The following is an 11,164-nucleotide window of genomic DNA, read 5'->3' as shown; positions in this document are numbered from 1 at the left end:
GCCTGATGAAAAAACTGTCCAAAAGTCAATATTTTGAGCGTTTTAAGGCAAAGTACAGTTTTGCAAAAAAGTCATACTATAGCTCAGGGAAAATGGTCAAAAAGTCATGGCTCCAAATGTTAAAATAAGTCATAGGACAGCGTGTTCAGGCCATTTATAGTGTAGCCTGATGAAAAACTGTCCAAAAAGTCAATATTTTGAGCGTTTTAAGGCAAAGTACAGTTTTGCAAAAAAAGTCATACTATAGCTCAGGGAAAATGGTCAAAAAAGTCATGGCTCCAAATGTTAAAATAAGTCATAGGACAGCGTGTTCAGGCCATTTATAGTGTAGCCTGATGAAAAAACTGTCCAAAAAGTCAATATTTTGAGCGTTTTAAGGCAAAGTACAGTTTTGCAAAAAAAGTCATACTATAGCTCAGGGAAAATGGTCAAAAAAGTCATGGCTCCAAATGTTAAAATAAGTCATAGGACAGCGTGTTGAGGCCGTTTATAGTATAGCCTGATGAAAAAACTGTTCAAAAAGTCAATATTTTGAGCGTTTTAAGGCAAAGTACAGTTTTGCAAAAAAAGTCATACTATAGCTCAGGGAAAATGGTCAAAAAGTCATGGCTCCAAATGATAAAATAAGTCATAGTACAGCGTGTTGAGGCCGTTTATAGTATAGCCTGATGAAAAAACTGTCCAAAAGTCAATATTTTGAGCGTTTTAAGGCAAAGTACAGTTTTGCAAAAAAGTCATACTATAGCTCAGGGAAAATGGTCAAAAAGTCATGGCTCCAAATGTTAAAATAAGTCATAGTACAGCGTGTTGAGGCCGTTTATAGTATAGCCTGATGAAAAAACTGTCCAAAAAGTCAATATTTTGAGCGTTTTAAGGCAAAGTACAGTTTTGCAAAAAAAGTCATACTATAGCTCAGGGAAAATGGTCAAAAAAGTCATGGCTCCAAATGTTAAAATAAGTCATAGTACAGCGTGTTGAGGCCGTTTATACTGTAGCCTGATGAAAAACTGTCCAAAAGTCAATATTTTGAGCGTTTTAAGGCAAAGTACAGTTTTGCAAAAAAAAGTCATACTATAGCTCAGGGATAATGGTCAAAAAAGTCATGGCTCCAAATGTTAAAATAAGTCATAGGACAGCGTGTTGAGGCAGTTTATAATATAGACTGATGAAAAACTGTCCAAAAGTCAATATTTTGAGCGTTTTAAGGCAAAGTACAGTTTTGCAAAAAAGTCATACTATAGCTCAGGGAAAATGGTCAAAAAGTCATGGCTCCAAATGATAAAATAAGTCATAGTACAGCGTGTTGAGGCCGTTTATAGTGTAGCCTGATGAAAAAACTGTCCAAAAAGTCAATATTTTGAGCGTTTTAAGGCAAAGTACAGTTTTGCAAAAAAAGTCATACTATAGCTCAGGGAAAATGGTCAAAAAGTCATGGCTCCAAATGTTAAAATAAGTCATAGGACAGCGTGTTGAGGCCATTTATAGTGTAGCCTGATGAAAAACTGTCCAAAAAGTCAATATTTTGAGCGTTTTAAGGCAAAGTACAGTTTTGCAAAAAAGTCATACTATAGCTCAGGGAAAATGGTCAAAAAGTCATGGCTCCAAATGTTAAAATAAGTCATAGTACAGCGTGTTGAGGCCGTTTATAGTATAGCCTGATGAAAAAACTGTCCAAAAGTCAATATTTTGAGCGTTTTAAGGCAAAGTACAGTTTTGAAAAAAAGTCATACTATAGCTCAGGGAAAATGGTCAAAAAAGTCATGGCTCCAAATGTTAAAATAAGTCATAGTACAGCGTGTTGAGGCCGTTTATAGTGTAGCCTGATGAAAAAACTGTCCAAAAAGTCAATATTTTGAGCGTTTTAAGGCAAAGTACAGTTTTGCAAAAAAAGTCATACTATAGCTCAGGGAAAATGGTCAAAAAAGTCATGGCTCCAAATGTTAAAATAAGTCATAGGACAGCGTGTTCAGGCCATTTATAGTGTAGCCTGATGAAAAAACTGTCCAAAAGTCAATATTTTGAGCGTTTTAAGGCAAAGTACAGTTTTGCAAAAAAGTCATACTATAGCTCAGGGAAAATGGTCAAAAAGTCATGGCTCCAAATGTTAAAATAAGTCATAGTACAGCGTGTTGAGGCCGTTTATAGTGTAGCCTGATGAAAAACTGTCCATAAAGTCAATATTTTGAGCGTTTTAAGGCAAAGTACAGTTTTGCAAAAAAAGTCATACTATAGCTCAGGGAAAATGGTCAAAAAAGTCATGGCTCCAAATGTTAAAATAAGTCATAGTACAGCGTGTCGAGGCGGTTCATAGTATACCCTGATGAAAAACTGTCCAAAAAGTCAATATTTTGAGCGTTTTAAGGCAAAGTACAGTTTTGCAAAAAAGTCATACTATAGCTCAGGGAAAATGGTCAAAAAGTCATGGCTCCAAATGTTAAAATAAGTCATAGGACAGCGTGTTCAGGCCATTTATAGTGTAGCCTGATGAAAAACTGTCCAAAAAGTCAATATTTTGAGCGTTTTAAGGCAAAGTACAGTTTTGCAAAAAAGTCATACTATAGCTCAGGGAAAATGGTCAAAAAGTCATGGCTCCAAATGTTAAAATAAGTCATAGTACAGCGTGTTGAGGCCGTTTATAGTGTAGCCTGATGAAAAACTGTCCAAAAGTCAATATTTTGAGCGTTTTAAGGCAAAGTACAGTTTTGCAAAAAAGTCATACTATAGCTCAGGGAAAATGGTCAAAAAGTCATGGCTCCAGATGTTAAAATAAGTCATAGTACAGCGTGTTTAGGCTGTTTAGAGTATAGCCTGATGAAAAAACTGTCCAAAAAGTCAATATTTTGAGCGTTTTAAGGCAAAGTACAGTTTTGCAAAAAAAGTCATACTATAGCTCAGGGAAAATGGTCAAAAAAGTCATGGCTCCAAATGTTAAAATAAGTCATAGTACAGCGTGTTGAGGCCATTTATAGAAAAGCCTGATGAAAAACTGTCCAAAAGTCAATATTTTGAGCGTTTTAAGGCAAAGTACAGTTTTGCAAAAAAGTCATACTATAGCTCAGGGAAAATGGTCAAAAAGTCATGGCTCCAAATGTTAAAATAAGTCATAGTACAGCGTGTTGAGGCCGTTTATAGTATAGCCTGATGAAAAACTGTCCAAAAGTCAATATTTTGAGCGTTTTAAGGCAAAGTACAGTTTTGCAAAAAAGTCATACTATAGCTCAGGGAAAATGGTCAAAAAGTCATGGCTCCAAATGTTAAAATAAGTCATAGTACAGCGTGTTGAGGCCGTTTATAGTATAGCCTGATGAAAAACTGTCCAAAAAGTCAATATTTTGAGCGTTTTAAGGCAAAGTACAGTTTTGCAAAAAAGTCATACTATAGCTCAGGGAAAATGGTCAAAAAGTCATGGCTCCAAATGTTAAAATAAGTCATAGTACAGCGTGTTGAGGCCGTTTATAGTGTAGCCTGATGAAAAAACTGTCCAAAAAGTCAATATTTTGAGCGTTTTAAGGCAAAGTACAGTTTTGCAAAAAAAGTCATACTATAGCTCAGGGAAAATGGTCAAAAGTCATGGCTCCAAATGTTAAAATAAGTCATAGGACAGCGTGTTCAGGCCATTTATAGTGTAGCCTGATGAAAAACTGTCCAAAAAGTCAATATTTTGAGCGTTTTAAGGCAAAGTACAGTTTTGCAAAAAAGTCATACTATAGCTCAGGGAAAATGGTCAAAAAGTCATGGCTCCAAATGTTAAAATAAGTCATAGTACAGCGTGTTGAGGCCGTTTATAGTGTAGCCTGATGAAAAAACTGTCCAAAAGTCAATATTTTGAGCGTTTTAAGGCAAAGTACAGTTTTGCAAAAAGTCATACTATAGCTCAGGGAAAATGTTCAAAAAAGTCATGGCTCCAAATGTTAAAATAAGTCATAGTACAGCGTGTTGAGGCCGTTTATAGTATAGCCTGATGAAAAAACTGTCCAAAAAGTCAATATTTTGAGCGTTTTAAGGCAAAGTACAGTTTTGCAAAAAAAGTCATACTATAGCTCAGGGAAAATGGTCAAAAAAGTCATGGCTCCAAATGATAAAATAAGTCATAGGACAGCGTGTTCAGGCCATTTATAGTGTAGCCTGATGAAAAACTGTCCAAAAGTCAATATTTTGAGCGTTTTAAAGAAAAGTACAGTTTTGCAAAAAAAAGTCATACTATAGCTCAGGGAAAATGGTCAAAAAAGTCATGGCTCCAAATGTTAAAATAAGTCATAGTACAGCGTGTTGAGGCCGTTTATAGTGTAGCCTGATGAAAAAACTGTCCAAAAAGTCAATATTTTGAGCGTTTTAAGGCAAAGTACAGTTTTGCAAAAAAAGTCATACTATAGCTCAGGGAAAATGGTCAAAAAAGTCATGGCTCCAAATGTTAAAATAAGTCATAGTACAGCGTGTTGAGGCCGTTTATAGTATAGCCTGATGAAAAAACTGTCCAAAATTCAATATTTTGAGCGTTTTAAGGCAAAGTACAGTTTTGCAAAAAAAGTCATACTATAGCTCAGGGAAAATGGTCAAAAAAGTCATGGCTCCAAATGTTAAAATAAGTCATAGTACAGCGTGTTGAGGCCGTTTATAGTATAGCCTGATGAAAAAACTGTCCAAAAAGTCAATATTTTGAGCGTTTTAAGGCAAAGTACAGTTTTGCAAAAAAGTCATACTATAGCTCAGGGAAAATGGTCAAAAAAGTCATGGCTCCAAATGTTAAAATGAGTCATAGTACAGCGTGTTGAGGCCGTTTATAGTATAGCCTGATGAAAAACTGTCCAAAAAGTCAATATTTTGAGCGTTTTAAGGCAAAGTACAGTTTTGCAAAAAAGTCATACTATAGCTCAGGGAAAATGGTCAAAAAGTCATGGCTCCAAATGTTAAAATAAGTCATAGGACAGCGTGTTGAGGCCGTTTATAGTGTAGCCTGATGAAAAACTGTCCAAAAAGTCAATATTTTGAGCGTTTTAAAGCAAAGTACAGTTTTGCAAAAAAAAGTCATACTATAGCTCAGGGAAAATGGTCAAAAAAGTCATGGCTCCAAATGTTAAAATAAGTCATAGGACAGTGTGTTCAGGCCGTTTATAGTGTAGCCTGATGAAAAAACTGTCCAAAAAGTCAATATTTTGAGCGTTTTAAGGCAAAGTACAGTTTTGCAAAAAAAGTCATACTATAGCTCAGGGAAAATGGTCAAAAAAGTCATGGTTCCAAATGTTAAAATATGTAATAGTACAGCGTGTTGAGGCCGTTTATAGTATAGCCTGATGAAAAAACGGTCCAAAAAGTCAATATTTTGAGCGTTTTAAGGCAAAGTACAGTTTTGCAAAAAAAAGTCATACTATAGCTCAGGGAAAATGGTCAAAAAAGTCATGGCTCCATATGTTAAAATAAGTCATAGGACAGCATGTTGAGGCTGTTTATAGTGTAGCCTGATGAAAAAAATGTCCAAAAAGTCAATATTTTGAGCGTTTTAAGGCAAAGTACAGTTTTGCAAAAAAAAGTCATACTATAGCTCAGGGAAAAGGGTCAAAAAAGTAATGGCTCCAAATGTTAAAATAAGTCATAGTACAGCGTGTTGAGGCCGTTTATAGAATAGCCTGATGAAAAACTCTCCAAAAGTCAATATTTTGAGCGTTTTAAGGCAAAGTACAGTTTTGCAAAAAGTCATACTATAGCTCAGGGAAAATGGTCAAAAAGTCATGGCTCCAAATGTTAAAATAAGTTATAGGACAGCGTGTTCAGGCCATTTATAGTGTAGCCTGATGAAAAAACTGTCCAAAAGTCAATATTTTGAGCGTTTTAAGGCAAAGTACAGTTTTGCAAAAAAAGTCATACTATAGCTCAGGGAAAATGGTCAAAAAAGTCATGGTTCCAAATGTTAAAATAAGTCATAGTACAGCGTATTGAGGCCGTTTATAGTATAGCCTGATGAAAAAACTGTCCAAAAAGTCAATATTTTGAGCGTTTTAAGGCAAAGTACAGTTTTGCAAAAAAAGTCATACTATAGCTCAGGGAAAATGGTCAAAAAAGTCATGGCTCCATATGTTAAAATAAGTCATAGGACAGCATGTTGAGGCTGTTTATAGTGTAGCCTGATGAAAAAAATGTCCAAAAAGTCAATATTTTGAGCGTTTTAAGGCAAAGTACAGTTTTGCAAAAAAAGTCATACTATAGCTCAGGGAAAATGGTCAAAAAAGTCATGGCTCCATATGTTAAAATAAGTCATAGTACAGCGTGTTGAGGCCGTTTATAGTATAGCCTGATGAAAAAACTCTCCAAAAAGTCAATATTTTGAGCGTTTTAAGGCAAAGTACAGTTTTGCAAAAAAAGTCATACTATAGCTCAGGGAAAATGGTCAAAAAAGTCATGGCTCCAAATGTTAAAATACGTTATAGGACAGCGTGTTCAGGCCATTTATAGTGTAGCCTGATGAAAAAACTGTCCAAAAAGTCAATATTTTGAGCGTTTTAAGGCAAAGTACAGTTTTGCAAAAACTGTCAAAAAATTACATGTTCAGAAAAATTGCTGAAAACCACATCAAATAGCATGCTGAGACAGGCCATAGTATATGATGTCGCAAAACCAACCAAAAACACCATGAAATAGAATGTCAAAAAAATGACCAAAAATGCCATATTGTATGGCTAAAAATATCAAAATATCAAAATATCACATGTCCAAAAAACAGCTGAAAACCACATAAAACAACATAAAGAAGCATGCCTAGTATGTCATACTATAGTATCATCAGAAATCACAAATGTCACAGTATAGTATGTCGCTGAAAAATGATCAAAAAAGACATAATATGTCTCTAAAAAATCGAAATTTAACGTCATAAATTATTGTCACTCAAAAATCATCAAAAACATCATGGTATAGTAAGTTGCTCAAAAATCTTCAAAAATGTCATTGCAGCATATATCACTCATAAACATAAAAAAAGTTTTATTATGTCATATTATAGTATGTCTCCCAAAAATAATCTTAAGCATTATAGTATAAAAAAAAATCAAAAAAGTCACAGTATGTATATGACATCTAAAAACCATCAATAATGTCCCTGATAATATGTCACTCCGAAATAACCAAAAACATAACAGTATAGTGTTTCTTAAAAAATAGTTAAAAAAAACATCCTGGTATAGTATATCACTTAAAAATCATCAAAGATGTCATAGTATCTTATGTTACCCAAAATTAATCAAATATGTCATTATACAGTTATTTGTCCAAAAATCGCCAATAACATCATAGTATAGCATGTCTCAAAAATCGTCAAAAAGGTCGTGCTATAGTATGCCATTAAAAAATCTTGAAAAACTTTATTGTATATTATGTTGCTAGAAAATCATCAAAAATGTCATAATATAGTATGTTGCTCAAAAATAACAAAAAATGTCATAGTATAGTATGTAAAACCACATATCTAATCTTCATAATAGCAACCAAGTAAAAGTCAAGACACAATGACTGCTGTGTTTTATCCTTCAGTAACAAAATTGTGTGCCAATCCATCTTGTAAATCTTGAGAATTTTGACAACTTTGACCTGCAGCAGGCGCTAGAGGAAAAGTCAAATTTTCCCTAAAGCAAGCATGATTAATTGTCTGGGAACCATGAATGTCTTTACAAAATTCCATGGCAATCCACACAATATTGGGAAGATATTTCAGTCTGCACCAAAGACTGTATGAAAGTATGGATGGCACAACACCTCCTAAAATTCAAGACAAAAAATCTTGATTGGGTCTTGCATTCATAAGCTATCAGAAAATAAAGGTATTGTGACATAAAAGCTGTTCAATAAATTTGTATGTGTGTGTTTGTGTGTGTGTGTGTGAAAGAGAGTGTTGAGGGTCCCTCTCAATCTCAATCCTCAGATCAATGCAGCTTAATATGTGCATGTGTGCATGAGTTGGATAAATTGGATATAGTGTCTGCTCGTGTACTTGTCTTTCTTGTCTCAGACCATGATTTCATTTTTCCAATGGAGCCTTCACTTGTGAAGGAGGAAACATAGATGCTTCCCTTCAGCTGACACCCAGGTCAACTTAATCAACCCGCCTTCCATTTGCACAGCATGATCCCACTGAGACGAGAGAGAAGGTCATGCAGCCTCTACACACACACTGGAAGGTTTCTTCCTGTGGAAGCAGCTTGGCACAATCTGTGGTTATCTGTGAATCAGTAAGCAGCAGCAGAGGCATACTGGATTTAAAAGCTTAAGTTCACTTGATTCCCCACTGAGGTGTATGAACAACAATCACAGCCATGACAAGATTCTCATTCATAGTGTTCGTTTCGATGTCTCACGATGGGATGCGCCTCCCTACGTATTCCTCAGAAAAAATTTATCTCATTATGCCAATCCTGATTGGCTGGTGATCTTTGACTTCCACGTCAGGTGACACCACCCACCCTTAAATAGCTTGCGCTATGACACAGCGTCATTTAAACGCCTCTCCTCGCTTTGGAGCATATTTCTACATGTAGCATTAGCCAGCTAGCTTAACTGTCCACAGACCGTGGTATCAAGCTCTCTCCATCGCCGGGCGCTAGCTGCCTTTTTTGTTATACTTCTACTCTCCGATCTTCACCATAGACAGGAGAGTTTTCTCACCTCACCGTACGCTAAGGTTTTTATTTATTAGCATACCAACTAATCGTCTAAAACCCACACTGCTGTCGAAAGCAGACTGATTCCAGTGCGCCGTGACTGAGGGGGCTTACAAAGAGGCGGCTTTGGGCGTCAGGGCACCTGTTTCTTCCATGTTTGCGGCTTACCAAGTGGAGCTGTGCAAGGACATGGCGACCAAGCCTGATCCTACTATATGGGAAGAGATAACTGTGATCACGGACATCTGCCTTTGCGTGCACTGTCCAGGCCACAGGTAAATCTATGGGGATGATGGTGTTGCAGGAAAGAGCTAGATGGCTCAACCTGACCAGCCTTTCAGACAGGGGGAAAGAGGATATTTTGGACGTGCCAATTGGGGGAGATTCATGTTGGGTGCTGGTGGTCACCTAAGATAAGCTTGTCTGGCAATACGGGAGACTAGTGCTACTCTGAGAACCAGGGTTACACAAGTAACCTAAAGTTATCAGTTGTCCCACAAAGTCGTACAGGAATAGATCAAGATTTTAGTAAATATGGTTATTGCTTTCTTGCAGAGAGCTGATGGGAAGATAAATACCACTCTCATGATGCAGCTTACTGTGGAGCACATTGTTATTTGAAACATTGTAAATATAAAAGTATAAATTAAAATATTCATTCATTTATTTGCCTCTGGTGGTACATAAACATATAGATAGATGTGGTTTCATTTGCCCAGCAGTAGCATCACGAGAAATGTTTCACACGGGTGGCCAAACAGACCCAGTGAAAAGTATAAAGGCCAGCTGAAAATGATACTGATTTAATGATTATCTAGCCCCCTTTCCAAAAAGCTTTGGCAACATAGTTTGTACAAATGGATGCCTCAGGTTTTCTCGTTTAACAATATATCACTAGCTTTGCGCTACCTTAAGAAATGAGTGCGCCACAGCCTCGCAGGGACAGTATTATTAGCCTTCAATTATTTTGCCAAAGTTTTTAAGATTACTGCAGGTCTCCAGATAGAAAATTGTATTTATAGTAATTATTATTATAATGCTATTATAATGTTTTTATTTAATTATTTGGTTATTTAGATATATATGTATTTATTTTACATTTGCAGATCTACAATAAAAACAGATCACACTGGGTCAATAGTCGGACTGGAGAAATAGGGCCACTGTTTCTTACACGAGTTGCTGTTAAGTATTTGAAATTTAATTTCTCTGAGCACCATTAACAAAAATTCTTTAATCTTTACTTTATTATGATGGAGAAAAAAACAAAGAGACTGACTTCTATAACTTGGCAAGTACCAGTTCCTAACTCCTTTCTGAAGAGTTTATAAGTTTAAATAATGGATTTATGGCTAATACACCATATACAGATGCTCTATAGAAAACTTTAAACCATTACTAAAAACTTTCAGGTGTTGAAATATTCCCCTGCCAGCTGTTTATCACCCAGCAGGACAGTTGTTGTTTTAGCTCTAGCTAGCTCTTTTTTTAATTCGTTTGAAGATCCTCAAACAGGCTACTTCAAGTAAATCCAAGGATGTACGGTGTCCGTTTCACAGAGCCAGATAATGAGAGTGGAGGATTTGCTCGGCCACAATCCTAGCCAGCTGCTGAACACTGCTTCACATTTTAGAATAAAGTCTAGCATCCACATGCTAAATATTTGAAAGTTAGGAAAAATTAGACATCAGGACATGTGCACTTGCACACTCATTAATGATGCACAAACGCAGATGCAAACACACAGTGATCCTTTCAGTGACACACTCAGACACACACTTATCCCCTCCACCCTGTTCGAAGCTGGGTTCCTTCTTACTGTTGAATTATTCATCGACCTCAACATACAAGGCTTTTCATTACAAATATATTTTTCCTTTGCACTGGTAAGGGCACTAGGCAGCGTGCTCACTATGTGTGCTTTTTAGTGTGCCAACATCCTAAATGTTGACCAGTCAAGAGTATCATATGGGTGTTCCTCCCTCCATTTTTAGCTTTCTGCTTTAGTTTTCTGGAGAGATGAACAAGATTTTTGACTCAGCTTCAGCATTTCTGAGTCTAAAAAATAAAAACAGAGCTTTGTAATACCACTTAAGACTCTGTGTTGTATACTTTGGTCTTACATTAGGGACCTGGCAAGCTATGTGATGACAGCAATTCTTGCTATATTTAGGGAGCAAACAGGAAAGGTTTTTCTTAAACTGTGCATGTCTCCAGAACAGAAAATTGACATTCATATTAACAAACTAGCACAAATTCTAACTCGTAGTAAAAGGATTCCTTCAAGGGATTCAAGGGATTTTTTTTTCCTTGTCTGGCAGTGGTTGGATTTACAGAATACTCTGAAATGTCATTGGTGAAGGTGGAGGTGAGAATACATGAAGAGTGAAAGTTGTTACCATTGTACATTTTTACAAACCACAGATATTCTACATTTGTACATTTCATAAATAAGTTCTGATTACATGTTTATGAGCTGAGTTTCTGATGAGAAGGAGGAGGGGATAGGGATTGACATG

This window comes from Plectropomus leopardus, chromosome 17 (assembly GCF_026936395.1).
Source record: "Plectropomus leopardus strain MGB_pleo_1.0 chromosome 17, ASM2693639v1, whole genome shotgun sequence".
In the NCBI taxonomy this organism is placed as follows: domain Eukaryota; kingdom Metazoa; phylum Chordata; class Actinopteri; order Perciformes; family Serranidae; genus Plectropomus; species Plectropomus leopardus.
This window is presented reverse-complemented; position numbering follows the sequence as displayed.